Source organism: Camellia sinensis, unplaced genomic scaffold (assembly GCF_055761805.1).
Source record: "Camellia sinensis isolate YWXY unplaced genomic scaffold, ASM5576180v1 Unanchor4, whole genome shotgun sequence".
Taxonomy (NCBI): Eukaryota; Viridiplantae; Streptophyta; class Magnoliopsida; order Ericales; family Theaceae; genus Camellia; species Camellia sinensis.
The window spans coordinates 8,858,372-8,881,585 of record NW_028129277.1 but is presented as its reverse complement, the minus strand read 5'-3'; positions in this window follow the sequence as shown (position 1 = coordinate 8,881,585).

Genomic DNA, 23,214 nt, shown 5'->3' with positions numbered 1-23,214 from the left:
CCGTACCATTTCTTGCGCATTACGGTTCGAACACTCGTACACCTATACGGATTCTCCTGCACAGTGGCAGATATGCAAATACGGGGTTTCCATACCATTTCTTGCGCATTACGGTTCGAACACTCGAACACCAATACGGATTCTCCTGCACAGTGGAAGATATGTAAATACGGGGTTTCGGGACCATTTCTTGCACATTACGGTTCGAACACTCGAACACCTATACGGATTCTCCTGCACAGTGGCAGATATGTAAATACGGGATTTCCGTACCATTTCTTGCGCATTACGGTTGGAACACTCGAACACCTATACGGATTCTCCTGCACAGTGGCAGATATGTAAATACGGGGTTTACATTCCATTTCTTGCGTATTACGGTTCGAACACTCGAAAACCTATACGGATTCTCCTGCACAGTGGCAGATATGTTAATACGGGGTTTCCGTACAATTTCTTGCGCATTACGGTTCGAACACTCGAACACGTATACGGATTCTCCTGCACAGTGGCAGATATGTAAATACGGGTTTTCCGTACCATTTCTTGCGCATTACGGTTCGAACACTCGAACACCTATACGGATTCTCCTGCACAGTGGCAGATCTGTAAATATGGGGTTTGCGTACCATTTCTTGCGCATTACGGTTCGAACACTCGAAAACCTATACGGATTCTCCTGCACAGTGGCAGATATGTAAATACGGGGTTTACATACCATTTCTTGCGCATTACGGTTCGAACACTCGAACACCTATACGGATTCTCCCGCACAGTGGCAGATATGTAAATACGGGGTTTCCGTACCATTTCTTGCGCATTACGGTTCGAACACTCGTACACCTATACGGATTCTCCTGCACAGTGGCAGATATGTAAATACGGGGTTTACATACCATTTCTTGCGCATTACGGTTCGAACACTCGAACACCTATACAGATTCTCCTGCATAGTGGCAGATATGTAAATACGGGGTTTTGGGACCATTTCTTGCACATTACGGTTCGAACACTCGAACACCTATATGGATTCTCCTGCACAGTGGCAGATATGTAAATACGGGGTTTAGATACCATTTCTTGCGCTTTACGGTTCGAACACTCAAACACCTATACGGATTCTCCGGCACAGTGGCAGATATGTAAATACGGGGTTTCCGTACCATTTCTTGCGCATTACGGTTCGAACACTCGAACACCTATACGGATTGTCCTGCACAGTGGCAGATATGTAAATACGGGGTTTCCGTACCATTTCTTGCGCAATACGGTTCGAACACTCGAACACCTATACGGATTCTCCTGCACAGTGGCAGATATGTAAATACGGGGTTTACATACCATTTCTTGCGCATTACGGTTCGAACACTCGAACACCTATACGGATTCTCCTGCACAGTGGCAGATATGTAAATACGGGGTTTCCGTACCATTTCTTGCGCATTACGGTTCGAACACCTGAACACCTATACGGATTGTCCTGCACAGTGGCAGATATGTAAATACGGGGTTTCCGTACCATTTCTTGCGCAATACGGTTCGAACACTCGAACACCTATACGGATTCTCCTGCACAGTGGCAGATATGTAAATACGGGGTTTACATACCATTTCTTGCGCATTACGGTTCGAACACTCGAACACCTATACGGATTCTCCTGCACAGTGGCAGATATGTAAATACGGGGTTTCCGTACCATTTCTTGCGCATTACGGTTCGAACACCCGAACACCTATACGGATTGTCCTGCACAGTGGCAGATATGTAAATACGGGGTTTCCGTACCATCTCTTGCGCAATACGGTACGAACACTCGAACACCTATACGGATTCTCCTGCATAGTGGCAGATAAGTAAATACGGGATTTACCTACCATTTCTTGCGCATTACGGTTCTAACACTCGAACACCTATACGGATTCTCCTGCACAGTGGCAGATATGTAAATACGGGGTTTCCGTACCATTTCTTGCGCATTACGGTTCGAACACTCGAACACCTATACGGATTCTCCTGCACAGTGGCAGATATGCAAATACGGGGTTTCCATACCATTTCTTGCGCATTACGGTTCGAACACTCGAACACCAATACGGATTCTCCTGCACAGTGGAAGATATGTAAATACGGGGTTTCGGGACCATTTCTTAAACATTACGGTTCGAACACTCGAACACCTATACGGATTCTCCTGCACAGTGGCAGATATGTAAATACGGGATTTCCGTACCATTTCTTGCGCATTACGGTTGGAACACTCGAACACCTATACGGATTCTCCTGCACAGTGGCAGATATGTAAATACGGGGTTTACATTCCATTTCTTGCGTATTACGGTTCGAACACTCGAAAACCTATAAGGATTCTCCTGCACAGTGGCAGACATGTTAATACGGGGTTTCCGTACCATTTCTTGCGCATTGCGGTTCGAACACTCGAACACGTATACGGATTCTCCTGCACAGTGGCAGATATGTAAATACGGGTTTTCCGTACCATTTCTTGCGCATTACGGTTCGAACACTCGAACACCTATACGGATTCTCCTGCACAGTGGCAGATATGTAAATACGGGGTTTCCGTACCATTTCTTGCGCATTACGGTTCGAACACTCGAACACCTATACGGATTCTCCTGCACAGTGGCAGATATGTAAATACGGGGTTTACATACCATTTCTTGCGCATTACGGTTCGAACACTCGAACACCTATACGGATTCTCCCGCACAGTGGCAGATATGTAAATACGGGGTTTCCGTACCATTTCTTGCGCATTACGGTTCGAACACTCGTACACCTATACGGATTCTCCTGCACAGTGGCAGATATGTAAATACGGGGTTTACATACCATTTCTTGCGCATTACGGTTCGAACACTCGAACACCTATACAGATTCTCCTGCATAGTGGCAGATATGTAAATACGGGGTTTCGGGACCATTTCTTGCACATTACGGTTCGAACACTCGAACACCTATATGGATTCTCCTGCACAGTGGCAGATATGTAAATACGGGGTTTAGATACCATTTCTTGCGCATTACGGTTCGAACACTCAAACACCTATACGGATTCTCCTGCACAGTGGCAGATATGTAAATACGGGGTTTCCTTACCATTTCTTGCGCATTACGGTTCGAACACTCGAACACCTATACGGATTGTCCTGCACAGTGGCAGATATGTAAATACGGGGTTTCCGTACCATTTCTTGCGCAATACGGTTCGAACACTCGAACACCTATACGGATTCTCCTGCACAGTGGCAGATATGTAAATACGGGGTTTACATACCATTTCTTGCGCATTACGGTTCGAACACTCGAACACCTATACGGATTCTCCTGCACAGTGGCAGATATGTAAATACGGGGTTTCCGTACCATTTCTTGCGCATTACGGTTCGAACACCCGAACACCTATACGGATTGTCCTGCACAGTGGTAGATATGTAAATACGGGGTTTCCGTACCATTTCTTGCGCAATACGGTACGAACACCCGAACACCTATACGGATTCTCCCGCATAGTGGCAGATAAGTAAATACGGGATTTACCTACCATTTCTTGCGCATTACGGTTCTAACACTCGAACACCTATACGGATTCTCCTGCACAGTGGCAGATATGTAAATACGGGGTTTCCGTACCATTTCTTGCGCATTACGGTTCGAACACTCGAACACATATACGGATTCTCCTGCACAGTGGCAGATATGTAAATACGGGGTTTCCATACCATTTCTTGCGCATTACGGTTCGAACACTCGAACACCAATACGGATTCTCCTGCACAGTGGAAGATATGTAAATACGGGGTTTCGGGACCATTTCTTGCACATTACGGTTCGAACACTCGAACACCTATACGGATTCTCCTGCACAGTGGCAGATATGTAAATACGGGGTTTCCGTACCATTTCTTGCGTATTACGGTTTGAACACTCGAACACCTATACGGATTATCCTGCACAGTGGCAGATATGTAAATACGGGGTTTACATTCCATTTCTTGCGTATTACGGTTCGAACACTCGAAAACCTATACGGATTCTCCTGCACAGTGGCAGATATGTAAATACGGGGTTTCCGTACCATTTCTTGCGCATTACGGTTCGAACACTCGAACACGTATACGGATTCTCCTGCACAGTGGCAGATATGTAAATACGGGTTTTCCGTACCATTTCTTGCGCATTACGGTTCGAACACTCGAACAGCTATACGGATTCTCCTGCACAGTGGCAGATATGTAAATACGGGGTTTCCGTACCATTTCTTGCGCATTACGGTTCGAACACTCGAACACCTATACTGATTCTCCTGCACAGTGGCAGATATGTAAATACGGGGTTTACATACCATTTCTTGCGCATTACGGTTCGAACACTCGAACACCTATACGGATTCTCCCGCACAGTGGCAGATATGTAAATACGGGGTTTCCGTACCATTTCTTGCGCATTACGGTTCGAACACTCGTACACCTATACGGATTCTCCTGCACAGTGGCAGATATGTAAATACGGGGTTTACATACCATTTCTTGCGCATTACGGTTCGAACACTCGAACACCTATACGGATTCTCCTGCATAGTGGCAGATATGTAAATACGGGGTTTCGGGACCATTTCTAGCACATTACGGTTCGAACACTCGAACACCTATATGGATTCTCCTACACAGTGGCAGATATGTAAATACGGGGTTTAGATACCATTTCTTGCGCATTACGATTCGAACACTCAAACACCTATACAGATTCTCCTGCACAGTGGCAGATTTGTAAATACGGGGTTTCCGTACCATTTCTTGCGCATTACGGTTCGAACACTCGAATACCTATACGGATTGTCCTGCACAGTGGCAGAGATGTAAATACGGGGTTTCCGTACCATTTCTTGCGCAATACGGTTCGAACACTCGAACACCTATACGGATTCTCCTGCACAGTGGCAGATATGTAAATACGGGGTTTACATACCATTTCCTGCGCATTACGGTTCGAACACTCGAACACCTATACAGATTCTTCTGCACAGTGGCAGATATGTAAATACGGGGTTTACATACCATTTCTTGCGCATTACGGTTCGAACACTCGAACACGTATACGGATTCTCCTGCACAGTGGCAGATATGTAAATACGGGGTTTCCGTACCATTTCTTGCGCATTACGGTTCGAACACCCGAACACCTATACGGATTGTCCTGCACAGTGGCAGATATGTAAATACGGGGTTTCCGTACCATCTCTTGCGCAATACGGTACGAACACTCGAACACCTATACGGATTCTCCTGCTTAGTGGCAGATAAGTAAATACGGGATTTACCTACCATTTCTTGCGCATTACGGTTCTAACACTCGAACACCTATACGGATTCTCCTGCACAGTGGCAGATATGTAAATACGGGGTTTCCGTACCATTTCTTGCGCATTACGGTTCGAACACCCGAACACCTATACGGATTCTCCTGCACAGTGGCAGATATGTAAATACGGGGTTTACATACCATTTCTTGCGCATTACGGTTCGAACACTCGAACACCAATACGGATTCTCCTGCACAGTGGAAGATATGTAAATACGGGGTTTCGGGACCATTTCTTGCACATTACGGTTCGAACACTCGAACACCTATACGGATTCTCCTGCACAGTGGCAGATATGTAAATACGGGATTTCCGTACCATTTCTTGCGCATTACGGTTGGAACACTCGAACACCTATACGGATTCTCCTGCACAGTGGCAGATATGTAAATACGGGGTTTACATTCCATTTCTTGCGTATTACGGTTCGAACACTCGAAAACCTATACGGATTCTCCTGCACAGTGGCAGATATGTTAATACGGGGTTTCCGTACCATTTCTTGCGCATTACGGTTCGAACACTCGAACACGTATACGGATTCTCCTGCACAGTGGCAGATATGTAAATACGGGTTTTCCGTACCATTTCTTGCGCATTACGGTTCGAACACTCGAACACCTATACGGATTCTCCTACACAGTGGCAGATATGTAAATACGGGGTTTCCGTACCATTTCTTGCGCATTACGGTTCGAACACTCGAACACCTATACGGATTCTCCTGCACAGTGGCAGATATGTAAATACGGGGTTTACATACCATTTCTTGCGCATTACGGTTCGAACTCTCGAACACCTATACGGATTCTCCCGCACAGTGGCAGATATGTAAATACGGGGTTTCCGTACCATTTCTTGCGCATTACGGTTCGAACACTCGTACACCTATACGGATTCTCCTGCACAGTGGCAGATATGTAAATACGGGGTTTACATACCATTTCTTGCGCATTACGGTTCGAACACTCGAACACCTATACAGATTCTCCTGCATAGTGGCAGATATGTAAATACGGGGTTTCGGGACCATTTCTTGCACATTACGGTTCGAACACTCGAACACCTATATGGATTCTCCTGCACAGTGGCAGATATGTAAATACGGGGTTTAGATACCATTTCTTGCGCATTACGGTTCGAACACTCAAACACCTATACGGAATCTCCTGCACAGTGGCAGATATGTAAATACGGGGTTTCCGTACCATTTCTTGCGCATTACGGTTCGAACACTCGAACACCTATACGGATTGTCCTGCACAGTGGCAGATATGTAAATACGGGGTTTCCGTACCATTTCTTGCGCAATACGGTTCGAACACTCGAACACCTATACGGATTCTCCTGCACAGTGGCAGATATGTAAATACGGGGTTTACATACCATTTCTTGCGCATTACGGGTCGAACACTCGAACACCTATACGGATTCTCCTGCACAGTGGCAGATATGTAAATACGGGGTTTCCGTACCATTTCTTGCGCGTTACGGTTCGAACACCCGAACACCTATACGGATTGTCCTGCACATTGGTAGATATGTAAATACGGGGTTTCCGTACCATTTCTTGCGCAATACGGTACGAACACTCGAACACCTATACGAATTCTCCTGCGTAGTGGCAGATATGTAAATACGGGATTTACCTACCATTTCTTGCGCATTACGGTTCTAAAACTCGAACACCTATACGGATTCTCCTGCACAGTGGCAGATATGTAAATACGGGGTTTCCGTACCATTTCTTGCGCATTACGGTTCGAACACTCGAACAGCTATACGGATTCTCCTGCACAGTGGCAGATATGTAAATACGGGGTTTCCGTACCATTTCTTGCGCATTACGGTTCGAACACTCGAACACCTATACTGATTCTCCTGCACAGTGGCAGATATGTAAATACGGGGTTTACATACCATTTCTTGCGCATTACGGTTCGAACACTCGAACACCTATACGGATTCTCCCGCACAGTGGCAGATATGTAAATACGGGGTTTCCGTACCATTTCTTGCGCATTACGGTTCGAACACTCGTACACCTATACGGATTCTCCTGCACAGTGGCAGATATGTAAATACGGGGTTTACATACCATTTCTTGCGCATTACGGTTCGAACACTCGAACACCTATACGGATTCTCCTGCATAGTGGCAGATATGTAAATACGGGGTTTCGGGACCATTTCTAGCACATTACGGTTCGAACACTCGAACACCTATATGGATTCTCCTACACAGTGGCAGATATGTAAATACGGGGTTTAGATACCATTTCTTGCGCATTACGATTCGAACACTCAAACACCTATACGGATTCTCCTGCACAGTGGCAGATTTGTAAATACGGGGTTTCCGTACCATTTCTTGCGCATTACGGTTCGAACACTCGAATACCTATACGGATTGTCCTGCACAGTGGCAGAGATATAAATACGGGGTTTCCGTACCATTTCTTGCGCAATACGGTTCGAACACTCGAACACCTATACGGATTCTCCTGCACAGTGGCAGATATGTAAATACGGGGTTTACATACCATTTCCTGCGCATTACGGTTCGAACACTCGAACACCTATACAGATTCTTCTGCACAGTGGCAGATATGTAAATACGGGGTTTACATACCATTTCTTGCGCATTACGGTTCGAACACTCGAACACGTATACGGATTCTCCTGCACAGTGGCAGATATGTAAATACGGGGTTTCCGTACCATTTCTTGCGCATTACGGTTCGAACACCCGAACACCTATACGGATTGTCCTGCACAGTGGCAGATATGTAAATACGGGGTTTCCGTACCATCTCTTGCGCAATACGGTACGAACACTCGAACATCTCTACGGATTCTCCTGCTTAGTGGCAGATAAGTAAATACGGGATTTACCTACCATTTCTTGCGCATTACGGTTCTAACACTCGAACACCTATACGGATTCTCCTGCACAGTGGCAGATATGTAAATACGGGGTTTCCGTACCATTTCTTGCGCATTACGGTTCGAACACCCGAACACCTATACGGATTCTCCTGCACAGTGGCAGATATGTAAATACGGGGTTTCCATACCATTTCTTGCGCATTACGGTTCGAACACTCGAACACCAATACGGATTCTCCTGCACAGTGGAAGATATGTAAATACGGGGTTTCGGGACCATTTCTTGCACATTACGGTTCGAACACTCGAACACCTATACGGATTCTCCTGCACAGTGGCAGATATGTAAATACGGGATTTCCGTACCATTTCTTGCGCATTACGGTTGGAACACTCGAACACCTATACGGATTCTCCTGCACAGTGGCAGATATGTAAATACGGGGTTTACATTCCATTTCTTGCGTATTACGGTTCGAACACTCGAAAACCTATACGGATTCTCCTGCACAGTGGCAGATATGTTAATACGGGGTTTCCGTACCATTTCTTGCGCATTACGGTTCAAACACTCGAACACGTATACGGATTCTCCTGCACAGTGGCAGATATGTAAATACGGGTTTTCCGTACCATTTCTTGCGCATTACGGTTCGAACACTCGAACACCTATACGGATTCTCCTACACAGTGGCAGATATGTAAATACGGGGTTTCCGTACCATTTCTTGCGCATTACGGTTCGAACACTCGAACACCTATACGGATTCTCCTGCACAGTGGCAGATATGTAAATACGGGGTTTACATACCATTTCTTGCGCATTATGGTTCGAACTCTCGAACACCTATACGGATTCTCCCGCACAGTGGCAGATATGTAAATACGGGGTTTCCGTACCATTTCTTGCGCATTACGGTTCGAACACTCGTACACCTATACGGATTCTCCTGCACAGTGGCAGATATGTAAATACGGGGTTTACATACCATTTCTTGCGCATTACGGTTCGAACACTCGAACACCTATACAGATTCTCCTGCATAGTGGCAGATATGTAAATACGGGGTTTCGGGACCATTTCTTGCACATTACGGTTCGAACACTCGAACACCTATATGGATTCTCCTGCACAGTGGCAGATATGTAAATACGGGGTTTGGATACCATTTCTTGCGCATTACGGTTCGAACACTCAAACACCTATACGGAATCTCCTGCACAGTGGCAGATATGTAAATACGGGGTTTCCGTACCATTTCTTGCGCATTACGGTTCGAACACTCGAACACCTATACGGATTGTCCTGCACAGTGGCAGATATGTAAATACGGGGTTTCCGTACCATTTCTTGCGCAATACGGTTCGAACACTCGAACACCTATACGGATTCTCCTGCACAGTGGCAGATATGTAAATACGGGGTTTACATACCATTTCTTGCGCATTACGGGTCGAACACTCGAACACCTATACGGATTCTCCTGCACAGTGGCAGATATGTAAATACGGGGTTTCCGTACCATTTCTTGCGCGTTACGGTTCGAACACCCGAACACCTATACGGATTGTCCTGCACATTGGTAGATATGTAAATACGGGGTTTCCGTACCATTTCTTGCGCAATACGGTACGAACACTCGAACACCTATACGAATTCTCCTGCGTAGTGGCAGATATGTAAATACGGGATTTACCTACCATTTCTTGCGCATTACGGTTCTAAAACTCGAACACCTATACGGATTCTCCTGCACAGTGGCAGATATGTAAATACGGGGTTTCCGTACCATTTCTTGCGCATTACGGTTCGAACACTCGAACACCAATACGGATTCTCCTGCACAGTGGAAGATATGTAAATACGGGGTTTCGGGACCATTTCTTGCACATTACGGTTCGAACACTCGAACACCTATACGGATTCTCCTGCACAGTGGCAGATATGTAAATACGGGGTTTCCGTACCATTTCTTGCGCATTACGGTTTGAACACTCGAACACCTATACGGATTCTCCTGCACAGTGGCAGATATGTAAATACGGGGTTTACATTCCATTTCTTGCGTATTACGGTTCGAACACTCGAAAACCTATACGGATTATCCTGCACAGTGGCAGATATGTAAATACGGGGTTTCCGTACCATGTCTTGCGCATTACGGTTCGAACACTCGAATACCTATACGGATTGTCCTGCACAGTGGCAGATATGTAAATACGGGATTTACCTACCATTTCTTGCGCATTACGGTTCTAAAACTCGAACACCTATACGGATTCTCCTGCACAGTGGCAGATATGTAAATACGGGGTTTCCGTACCATTTCTTGCGCATTACGGTTCGAACACTCGAACACCTATACGGATTCTCCTGCACAGTGGCAGATATGTAAATACGGGGTTTCCATACCATTTCTTGCGCATTACGGTTCGAACACTCGAACACCAATACGGATTCTCCTGCACAGTGGAAGATATGTAAATACGGGGTTTCGGGACCATTTCTTGCACATTACGGTTCGAACACTCGAACACCTATACGGATTCTCCTGCACAGTGGTAGATTTGTAAATACGGGATTTCCGTACCATTTCTTGCGCATTACGGTTTGAACACTCGAACACCAATACGGATTCTCCTGCATAGTGGCAGATAAGTAAATACGGGATTTACCTACCATTTCTTGCGCATTACGGTTCTAACACTCGAACACCAATACGGATTCTCCTGCACAGTGGCAGATATGTAAATACGGGGTTTCCGTACCATTTCTTGCGCATTACGGTTCGAACACCCGAACACCTATACGGATTGTCCTGCACAGTGGCAGATATGTAAATACGGGGTTTCCGTACCATTTCTTGCGCAATACGGTACGAACACTCGAACACCAATACGGATTCTCCTGCATAGTGGCAGATAAGTAAATACGGGATTTACCTACCATTTCTTGCGCATTACGGTTCTAGCACTCGAACACCTATACGGATTCTCCTGCACAGTGGCAGATATGTAAATACGGGGTTTTTGTACCATTTCTTGCGCATTACGGTTCGAACACTCGAACACCTATACGGATTCTCCTGCACAGTGGCAGATATGTAAATACGGGGTTTCCATACCATTTCTTGCGCATTACGGTTCGAACACTCGAACACCAATACGGATTCTCCTGCACAGTGGAAGATATGTAAATACGGGGTTTCGGGACCATTTCTTGCACATTACGGTTCGAACACTCGAACACCTATACGGATTCTCCTGCACAATGGCAGATATGTAAATACGGGGTTTCCGTACCATTTCTTGCGCATTACGGTTGGAACACTCGAACACCTATACGGATTCTCCTGCACAGTGGCAGATATGTAAATACGGGGTTTACATTCCATTTCTTGCGTATTACGGTTCGAACACTCGAAAACCTATACGGATTCTCCTGCACTGTGGCAGATATGTTAATACGGGGTTTCCGTACCATTTCTTGCGCATTACGGTTCGAACACTCGAACACCTATACGGATTCTCCTGCACAGTGGCAGATATGTAAATACGGGGTTTACATACCATTTCTTGCGCATTACGGTTCGAACACTCGAACACCTATACGGATTCTCCCGCACAGTGGCAGATATGTAAATACGGGGTTTCCGTACCATTTCTTGCGCATTACGGTTCGAACACTCGTACACCTATACGGATTCTCCTGCACAGTGGCAGATATGTAAATACGGGGTTTACATACCATTTCTTGCGCATTACGGTTCGAACACTCGAACACCTATACGGATTCTCCTACATAGTGGCAGATATGTAAATACGGGGTTTCGGGACCATTTCTTGCACATTACGGTTCGAACACTCGAACACCTATATGGATTCTCCTGCACAGTGGCAGATATGTAAATACGGGGTTTCCGTACCATTTCTTGCGCAATACGGTTCGAACACTCGAACACCTATACGGATTCTCCTGCACAGTGGCAGATATGTAAATACGGGATTTACATACCATTTCCTGCGCATTACGGTTCGAACACTCGAACACCTATACGGATTCTCCTGCACAGTGGCAGATATGTAAATACGGGGTTTACATACCATTTCTTGCGCATTACGGTTCGAAGACTCGAACACCTATACGGATTCTCCTGCACAGTGGCAGATATGTAAATACGGGGTTTTCGTACCATTTCTTGCGCATTACGGTTCGAACACCCGAACACCTATACGGATTGTCCTGCACAGTGGCAGATATGTAAATACGGGGTTTCCGTACCATTTCTTGCGCAATACGGTACGAACACTCGAACACCTATACGGATTCTCCTGCATAGTGGCAGATAAGTAAATACGGGATTTACCTACCATTTCTTGCGCATTACGGTTCTAACACTCGAACACCTATACGGATTCTCCTGCACAGTGGCAGATATGTAAATACGCGGTTTCCGTACCATTTCTTGCGCATTACGGTTCGAACACTCGAACACCTCTACGGATTCTCCTGCACAGTGGCAGATATGTAAATACGGGGTTTCCATACCATTTCTTGCGCATTACGGTTCGAACACTCGAACACCAATACGGATTCTCCTGCACAATGGAAGATATGTAAATACGGGGTTTCGGGACCATTTCTTGCACATTACGGTTCGAACACTCGAACACCTATACGGATTCTCCTGCACAGTGGCAGATATGTAAATACGGGGTTTCCGTACCATTTCTTGCGCATTACGTTTGGAACACTCGAACACCTATACGGATTCTCCTGCACAGTGGCAGATATGTAAATACGGGGTTTACATTCCATTTCTTGCGTATTACGGTTCGAACACTCGAAAACCTATACGGATTCTCCTGCACAGTGGCAGATATGTAAATACGGGGTTTCCGTACCATTTCTTGCGCATTACGGTTCGAACACTCGAACACCTATACGGATTCTCCTGCACAGTGGCAGATATGTAAATACGGGGTTTCCGTACCATTTCTTGCGCATTACGGTTCGAACACCCGAACACCTATACGGATTCTCCTGCACAGTGGCAGATATGTAAATACGGGGTTTCCGTACCATTTCTTGCGCAATACGGTACGAACACTCGAACACCTATACGGATTCTCCTGCATAGTGGCAGATAAGTAAATACGGGATTTACCTACCATTTCTTGCGCATTACGGTTCTAACACTCGAACACCTATACGGATTCTCCTGCACAGTGGCAGATATGTAAATACGGGGTTTCCGTACCATTTCTTGCGCATTACGGTTCGAACACTCGAACACCAATACGGATTCTCCTGCACAGTGGAAGATATGTAAATACGGGGTTTCGGGACCATTTCTTGCACATTACGGTTCGAACACTCGAACACCTATACGGATTCTCCTGCACAGTGGCAGATATGTAAATACGGGGTTTCCGTACCATTTCTTGCGTATTACGGTTTGAACACTCGAACACCTATACGGATTCTCCTGCACAGTGGCAGATATGTAAATACGGGGTTTACATTCCATTTCTTGCGTATTACGGTTCGAACACTCGAAAACCTATACGGATTCTCCTACACAGTGGCAGATATGTAAATACGGGGTTTCCGTACTATTTCTTGCGCATTACGGTTCGAACACTCGAAAACCTATACGGATTCTCCTACACAGTGGCAGATATGTAAATACGGGGTTTCCGTACCATTTCTTGCGCATTACGGTTCGAACACTCGAACACCTATACTGATTCTCCTGCACAGTGGCAGATATGTAAATACGGGGTTTACATACCATTTCTTGCGCATTACGGTTCGAACACGCGAACACCTATACGGATTCTCCCGCACAGTGGCAGATATGTAAATACGGGGTTTCCGTACCATTTCTTGCGCATTACGGTTCGAACACTCGTATACCTATACGGATTCTCCTGCACAGTGGCAGATATGTAAATACGGGGTTTACATACCATTTCTTGCGCATTACGGTTCGAACACTCGAACACCTATACGGATTCTCCTGCATAGCGGCAGATATGTAAATACGGGGTTTCGGGACCATTTCTTGCACATTACGGTTCGAACACTCGAACACCTATATGGATTCTCCTACACAGTGGCAGATATGTAAATACGGGGTTTCCGTACCATTTCTTGCGCATTACGGTTCGAACACTCGAATACCTATACGGATTGTCCTGCACAGTGGCAGATATGTAAATACGGGGTTTCCGTACCATTTCTTGCGCAATACGGTTCAAACACTCGAACACCTATACGGATTCTCCTGCACAGTGGCAGATATGTAAATACGGGATTTACACACCATTTCTTGCGCATTACGGTTCGAACACTCGAACACCTATACGGATTCTCCTGCACAGTGGCATATATGTAAATACGGGGTTCACATACCATTTCTTGCGCATTACGGTTCGAACACTCGAACACCTATACGGATTCTCCTGCACAGTGGCAGATATGTAAATACGGGGTTTTCGTACCATTTCTTGCGCATTACGGTTCGAACACCCGAACACCTATACGGATTGTCCTGCACAGTGGCAGATATGTAAATACGGGGTTTCCGTACCATTTCTTGCGCAATACGGTACGAACACTCGAACACCTATACGGATTCTCCTGCATAGTGGCAGATAAGTAAATACGGGATTTACCTACCATTTCTTGCGCATTACGGTTCTAACACTCGAACACCTATACGGATTCTCCTGCACAGTGGCAGATATGTAAATACGCGGTTTCCGTACCATTTCTTGCGCATTACGGTTCGAACACTCGAACACCTATACGGATTCTCCTGCACAGTGGCAGATATGTAAATACGGGGTTTCCATACCATTTCTTGCGCATTACGGTTCGAACACTCGAACACCAATACGGATTCTCCTGCACAGTGGAAGATATGTAAATACGGGGTTTCGGGACCATTTCTTGCACATTACGGTTGGAACACTCGAACACCTATACGGATTCTCCTGCACAGTGGCAGATATGTAAATACGGGGTTTCCGTACCATTTCTTGCGCATTACGGTTGGAACACTCGAACACCTATACGGATTCTCCTGCACAGTGGCAGATATGTAAATATGGGGTTTACATTCCATTTCTTGCGTATTACGGTTCGAACACTCGAAAACCTATACGGATTCTCCTGCACAGTGGCAGATATGTAAATACGGGGTTTCCGTACCATTTCTTGCGCATTACGGTTCGAACACTCGAACACCTATACGGATTCTCCTGCACAGTGGCAGATATGTAAATACGGGGTTTCCGTACCATTTCTTGCGCATTACGGTTCGAACACCCGAACACCTATACGGATTCTCCTTCACAGTGGCAGATATGTAAATACGGGGTTTCCGTACCATTTCTTGCGCAATACGGTACGAACACTCGAACACCTATACGGATTCTCCTGCATAGTGGCAGATAAGTAAATACGGGATTTACCTACCATTTCTTGCGCATTACGGTTCTAACACTCGAACACCTATACGGATTCTCCTGCACAGTGGCAGATATGTAAATACGGGGTTTCCGTAACATTTCTTGCGCATTACGGTTCGAACACTCGAACACCAATACGGATTCTCCTGCACAGTGGAAGATATGTAAATACGGGGTTTCGGGACCATTTCTTGCACATTACGGTTCGAACACTCGAACACCTATACGGATTCTCCTGCACAGTGGCAGATATGTAAATACGGGGTTTCCGTACCATTTCTTGCGTATTACGGTTTGAACACTCGAACACCTATACGGATTCTCCTGCACAGTGGCAGATATGTAAATACGGGGTTTACATTCCATTTCTTGCGTATTACGGTTCGAACACTCGAAAACCTATACGGATTCTCCTACACAGTGGCAGATATGTAAATACGGGGTTTCCGTACCATTTCTTGCGCATTACGGTTCGAACACTCGAACACGTATACGGATTCTCCTGCACAGTGGCAGATATGTAAATACGGGTTTTCCGTACCATTTCTTGCGCATTACGGTTCGAACACTCGAACAGCTATACGGATTCTCCTGCACAGTGGCAGATATGTAAATACGGGGTTTCCGTACCATTTCTTGCGCATTACGGTTCGAATACTCGAACACCTATACTGATTCTCCTGCACAGTGGCAGATATGTAAATACGGGGTTTACATACCATTTCTTGCGCATTACGGTTCGAATACGCGAACACCTATACGGATTCTCCCGCACCGTGGCAGATATGTAAATACGGGGTTTCCGTACCATTTCTTGCGCATTACGGTTCGAACACTCGTATACCTATACGGATTCTCCTGCACAGTGGCAGATATGTAAATACGGGGTTTACATACCATTTCTTGCGCATTACGGTTCGAACACTCGAACACCTATACGGATTCTCCTGCATAGCGGCAGATATGTAAATACGGGGTTTCGGGACCATTTCTTGCACATTACGGTTCGAACAGTCGAACACCTATATGGATTCTCCTACACAGTGGCAGATATGTAAATACGGGGTTTAGATACCATTTCTGGCGCATTACGGTTCGAACACTTAAACACCTATACGGATTCTCCTGCACAGTGGCAGATACGTAAATACGGGGTTTCCGTACCATTTCTTGCGCATTACGGTTCGAACACTCGAATACCTATACGGATTGTCCTGCACAGTGGCAGATATGTAAATACGGGGTTTCCGTACCATTTCTTGCGCAATACGGTTCGAACACTCGAACACCTATACGGATTCTCCTGCACAGTGGCAGATATGTAAATACGGGGTTTACATACCATTTCTTGCGCATTACGGTTCGAACACTCGAACACCTATACGGATTCTCCTGCACAGTGGCAGATATGTAAATACGGGGTTTACATACCATTTCTTGCGCATTACGGTTCGAACACTCGAACACCTATACGGATTCTCCTGCACAGTGGCAGATATGTAAATACGGGGTTTCCGTACCATTGCTTGCGCATTACGGTTCGAACACCCGAACACCTATACGGATTGTCCTGCACAGTGGCAGATATGTAAATACGGGGTTTCCGTACCATCTCTTGCGCAATACGGTACGAACACTCGAACACCTATACGGATTCTCCTGCATAGTGGCAGATAAGTAAATACGGGATTTACCTACCATTTCTTGCGCATTACGGTTCTAACACTCGAACACCTATACGGAATCTCCTGCACAGTGGCAGATATGTAAATACGGGGTTTCCGTACCATTTCTTGCGCATTACGGTTCGAACACTCGAACACCTATACGGATTCTCCTGCACAGTGGCAGATATGCAAATACGGGGTTTCCATACCATTTCTTGCGCATTACGGTTCGAACACTCGAACACCAATACGGATTCTCCTGCACAGTGGAAGATATGTAAATACGGGGTTTCGGGACCATTTCTTGCACATTACGGTTCGAACACTCGAACACCTATACGGATTCTCCTGCACAGTGGCAGATATGTAAATACGGGATTTCCGTACCATTTCTTGCGCATTACGGTTGGAACACTCGAACACCTATACGGATTCTCCTGCACAGTGGCAGATATGTAAATACGGGGTTTACATTCCATTTCTTGCGTATTACGGTTCGAACACTCGAAAACCTATACGGATTCTCTTGCACAGTGGCAGATATGTTAATACGGGGTTTCCGTACCATTTCTTGCGCATTACGGTTCGAACACTCGAACACGTATACGGATTCTCCTGCACAGTGGCAGATATGTAAATACGGGTTTTCCATACCATTTCTTGCGCATTACAGTTCGAACACTCGAACACCTATACGGATTCTCCTGCACAGTGGCAGATATGTAAATACGGGGTTTCCGTACCATTTCTTGCGCAATACGGTTCGAACACTCGAACACCTATACGGATTCTCCTGCACAGTGGCAGATATGTAAATACGGGGTTTACATACCATTTCTTGCGCATTACGGTTCGAACACTGGAACACCTATACAGATTCTCCTGCATAGTGGCAGATATGTAAATACGGGGTTTTGGGACCATTTCTTGCACATTACGGTTCGAACACTCGAACACCTATATGGATTCTCCTGCACAGTGGCAGATATGTAAATACGGGGTTTAGATACCATTTCTTGCGCATTACGGTTCGAACACTCAAACACCTATACGGATTCTCCTGCACAGTGGCAGATATGTAAATACGGGGTTTCCGTACCATTTCTTGCGCATTACGGTTCGAACACTCGAACACCTATACGGATTGTCCTGCACAGTGGCAGATATGTAAATACGGGGTTTCCGTACCATTTCTTGCGCAATACGGTTCGAACACTCGAACACCTATACGGATTCTCCTGCACAGTGGCAGATATGTAAATACGGGGTTTACATACCATTTCTTGCGCATTACGGTTCGAACACTCGAACACCTATACGGATTCTCCTGCACAGTGGCAGATATGTAAATACGGGGTTTCCGTACCATTTCTTGCGCATTACGGTTCGAACACCCGAACACCTATACGGATTGTCCTGCACAGTGGCAGATATGTAAATACGGGGTTTCCGTACCATTTCTTGCGCAATACGGTTCGAACACTCGAACACCTATACGGATTCTCCTGCACAGTGGCAGATATGTAAATACGGGGTTTACATACCATTTCTTGCGCATTACGGTTCGAACACGCGAACACCTATACGGATTCTCCTGCACAGTGGCAGATATGTAAATACGGGGTTTCCGTACCATTTCTTGCGCATTACGGTTCGAACACCCGAACACCTATACGGATTGTCCTGCACAGTGGCAGATATGTAAATACGGGGTTTCCGTACCATCTCTTGCGCAATACGGTACGAACACTCGAACACCTATACGGATTCTCCTGCATAGTGGCAGATAAGTAAATACGGGATTTACCTACCATTTCTTGCGCATTACGGTTCTAACACTCGAACACCTATACGGAATCTCCTGCACAGTGGCAGATATGTAAATACGGGGTTTCCGTACCATTTCTTGCGCATTACGGTTCGAACACTCGAACACCTATACGGATTCTCCTGCACAGTGGCAGATATGCAAATACGGGGTTTCCATACCATTTCTTGCGCATTACGGTTCGAACACTCGAACACCAATACGGATTCTCCTGCACAGTGGAAGATATGTAAATACGGGGTTTCGGGACCATTTCTTGCACATTACGGTTCGAACACTCGAACACCTATACGGATTCTCCTGCACAGTGGCAGATATGTAAATACGGGATTTCCGTACCATTTCTTGCGCATTACGGTTGGAACACTCGAACACCTATACGGATTCTCCTGCACAGTGGCAGATATGTAAATACGGGGTTTACATTCCATTTCTTGCGTATTACGGTTCGAACACTCGAAAACCTATACGGATTCTCCTGCACAGTGGCAGATATGTTAATACGGGGTTTCCGTACCATTTCTTGCGCATTACGGTTCGAACACTCGAACAAGTATACGGATTCTCCTGCACAGTGGCAGATATATAAATACGGGTTTTCCGTACCATTTCTTGCGCATTACGGTTCGAACACTCGAACACCTATACGGATTCTCCTGCACAGTGGCAGATATGTAAATACGGGGTTTCCGTACCATTTCTTGCGCATTACGGTTCGAACACTCGAACACCTATACGGATTCTCCTGCACAGTGGCAGATATGTAAATACGGGGTTTACATACCATTTCTTGCGCATTACGGTTCGAACACTCGAACACCTATACGGATTCTCCCGCACAGTGGCAGATATGTAAATACGGGGTTTCCGTACCATTTCTTGCGCATTACGGTTCGAACACTCGAACACGTATACGGATTCTCCTGCACAGTGGCAGATATGTAAATACGGGTTTTCCATACCATTTCTTGCGCATTACAGTTCGAACACTCGAACACCTATACGGATTCTCCTGCACAGTGGCAGATATGTAAATACGGGGTTTCCGTACCATTTCTTGCGCAATACGGTTCGAACACTCGAACACCTATACGGATTCTCCTGCACAGTGGCAGATATGTAAATACGGGGTTTACATACCATTTCTTGCGCATTACGGTTCGAACACTCGAACACCTATACAGATTCTCCTGCATAGTGGCAGATATGTAAATACGGGGTTTTGGGACCATTTCTTGCACATTACGGTTCGAACACTCGAACACCTATATGGATTCTCCTGCACAGTGGCAGATATGTAAATACGGGGTTTAGATACCATTTCTTGCGCATTACGGTTCGAACACTCAAACACCTATACGGATTCTCCTGCACAGTGGCAGATATGTAAATACGGGGTTTCCGTACCATTTCTTGCGCATTACGGTTCGAACACTCGAACACCTATACGGATTGTCCTGCACAGTGGCAGATATGTAAATACGGGGTTTCCGTACCATTTCTTGCGCAATACGGTTCGCACACTCGAACACCTATACGGATTCTCCTGCACAGTGGCAGATATGTAAATACGGGGTTTACATACCATTTCTTGCGCATTACGGTTCGAACACTCGAACACCTATACGGATTCTCCTGCACAGTGGCAGATATGTAAATACGGGGTTTCCGTACCATTTCTTGCGCATTACGGTTCGAACACCCGAACACCTATACGGATTGTCCTGCACAGTGGCAGATATGTAAATAAGGGGTTTCCGTACCATTTCTTGCGCAATACGGTTCGAACACTCGAACACCTATACGGATTCTCCTGCACAGTGGCAGATATGTAAATACGGGGTTTACATACCATTTCTTGCGCATTACGGTTCGAACACTCGAACACCTATACGGATTCTCCTGCACAGTGGCAGATATGTAAATACGGGGTTTCCGTACCATTTCTTGCGCATTACGGTTCGAACACCCGAACACCTATACGGATTGTCCTGCACAGTGGCAGATATGTAAATACGGGGTTTCCGTACCATCTCTTGCGCAATACGGTACGAACACTCGAACACCTATACGGATTCTCCTGCATAGTGGCAGATAAGTAAATACGGGATTTACCTACCATTTCTTGCGCATTACGGTTCTAACACTCGAACACCTATACGGAATCTCCTGCACAGTGGCAGATATGTAAATACGGGGTTTCCGTACCATTTCTTGCGCATTACGGTTCGAACACTCGAACACCTATACGGATTCTCCTGCACAGTGGCAGATATGCAAATACGGGGTTTCCATACCATTTCTTGCGCATTACGGTTCGAACACTCGAACACCAATACGGATTCTCCTGCACAGTGGAAGATATGTAAATACGGGGTTTCGGGACCATTTCTTGCACATTACGGTTTGAACACTCGAACACCTATACGGATTCTCCTGCACAGTGGCAGATATGTAAATACGGGATTTCCGTACCATTTCTTGCGCATTACGGTTGGAACACTCGAACACCTATACGGATTCTCCTGCACAGTGGCAGATATGTAAATACGGGGTTTAGATACCATTTCTTGCGTATTACGGTTCGAACACTCGAAAACCTATACGGATTCTCCTGCACAGTGGCAGATATGTTAATACGGGGTTTCCGTACCATTTCTTGCGCATTACGGTTCGAACACTCGAACAAGTATACGGATTCTCCTGCACAGTGGCAGATATATAAATACGGGTTTTCCGTACCATTTCTTGCGCATTACGGTTCGAACACTCGAACACCTATATGGATTCTCCTGCACAGTGGCAGATATGTAAATACGGGGTTTCCGTACCATTTCTTGCGCATTACGGTTCGAACACTCGAACACCTATACGGATTCTCCTGCACAGTGGCAGATATGTAAATACGGGGTTTACATACCATTTCTTGCGCATTACGGTTCGAACACTCGAACACCTATACGGATTCTCCCGCACAGTGGCAGATATGTAAATACGGGGTTTCCGTACCATTTCTTGCGCATTACGGTTCGAACACTCGTACACCTATACGGATTCTCCTGCACAGTGGCAGATATGTAAATACGGGGTTTACATACCATTTCTTGCGCATTACGGTTCGAACACTCGAACAAGTATACGGATTCTCCTGCACAGTGGCAGATATATAAATACGGGTTTTCCGTACCATTTCTTGCGCATTACGGTTCGAACACTCGAACACCTATATGGATTCTCCTGCACAGTGGCAGATATGTAAATACGGGGTTTCCGTACCATTTCTTGCGCATTACGGTTCGAACACTCGAACACCTATACGGATTCTCCTGCACAGTGGCAGATATGTAAATACGGGGTTTACATACCATTTCTTGCGCATTACGGTTCGAACACTCGAACACCTATACGGATTCTCCCGCACAGTGGCAGATATGTAAATACGGGGTTTCCGTACCATTTCTTGCGCATTACGGTTCGAACACTCGTACACCTGTACGGATTCTCCTGCACAGTGGCAGATATGTAAATACGGGGTTTACATACCATTTCTTGCGCATTACGGTTCGAACACTCGAACACCTATACAGATTCTCCTGCATAGTGGCAGATATGTAAATACGGGGTTTCGGGACCATTTCTTGCACATTACGGTTCGAACACTCGAACACCTATATGGACTCTCCTGCACAGTGGCAAATATGTAAATACGGGGTTTAGATACCATTTCTTGCGCATTACGGTTCGAACACTCAAACACCTATACGGATTCTCCTGCACAGTGGCAGATATGTAAATACGGGGTTTCCGTACCATTTCTTGCGCATTACGGTTCGAACACTCGAACACCTATACGGATTGTCCTGCACAGTGGCAGATATGTAAATACGGGGTTTCCGTACCATTTCTTGCGCAATACGGTTCGAACACTCGAACACCTATACGGATTCTCCTGCACAGTGGCAGATAT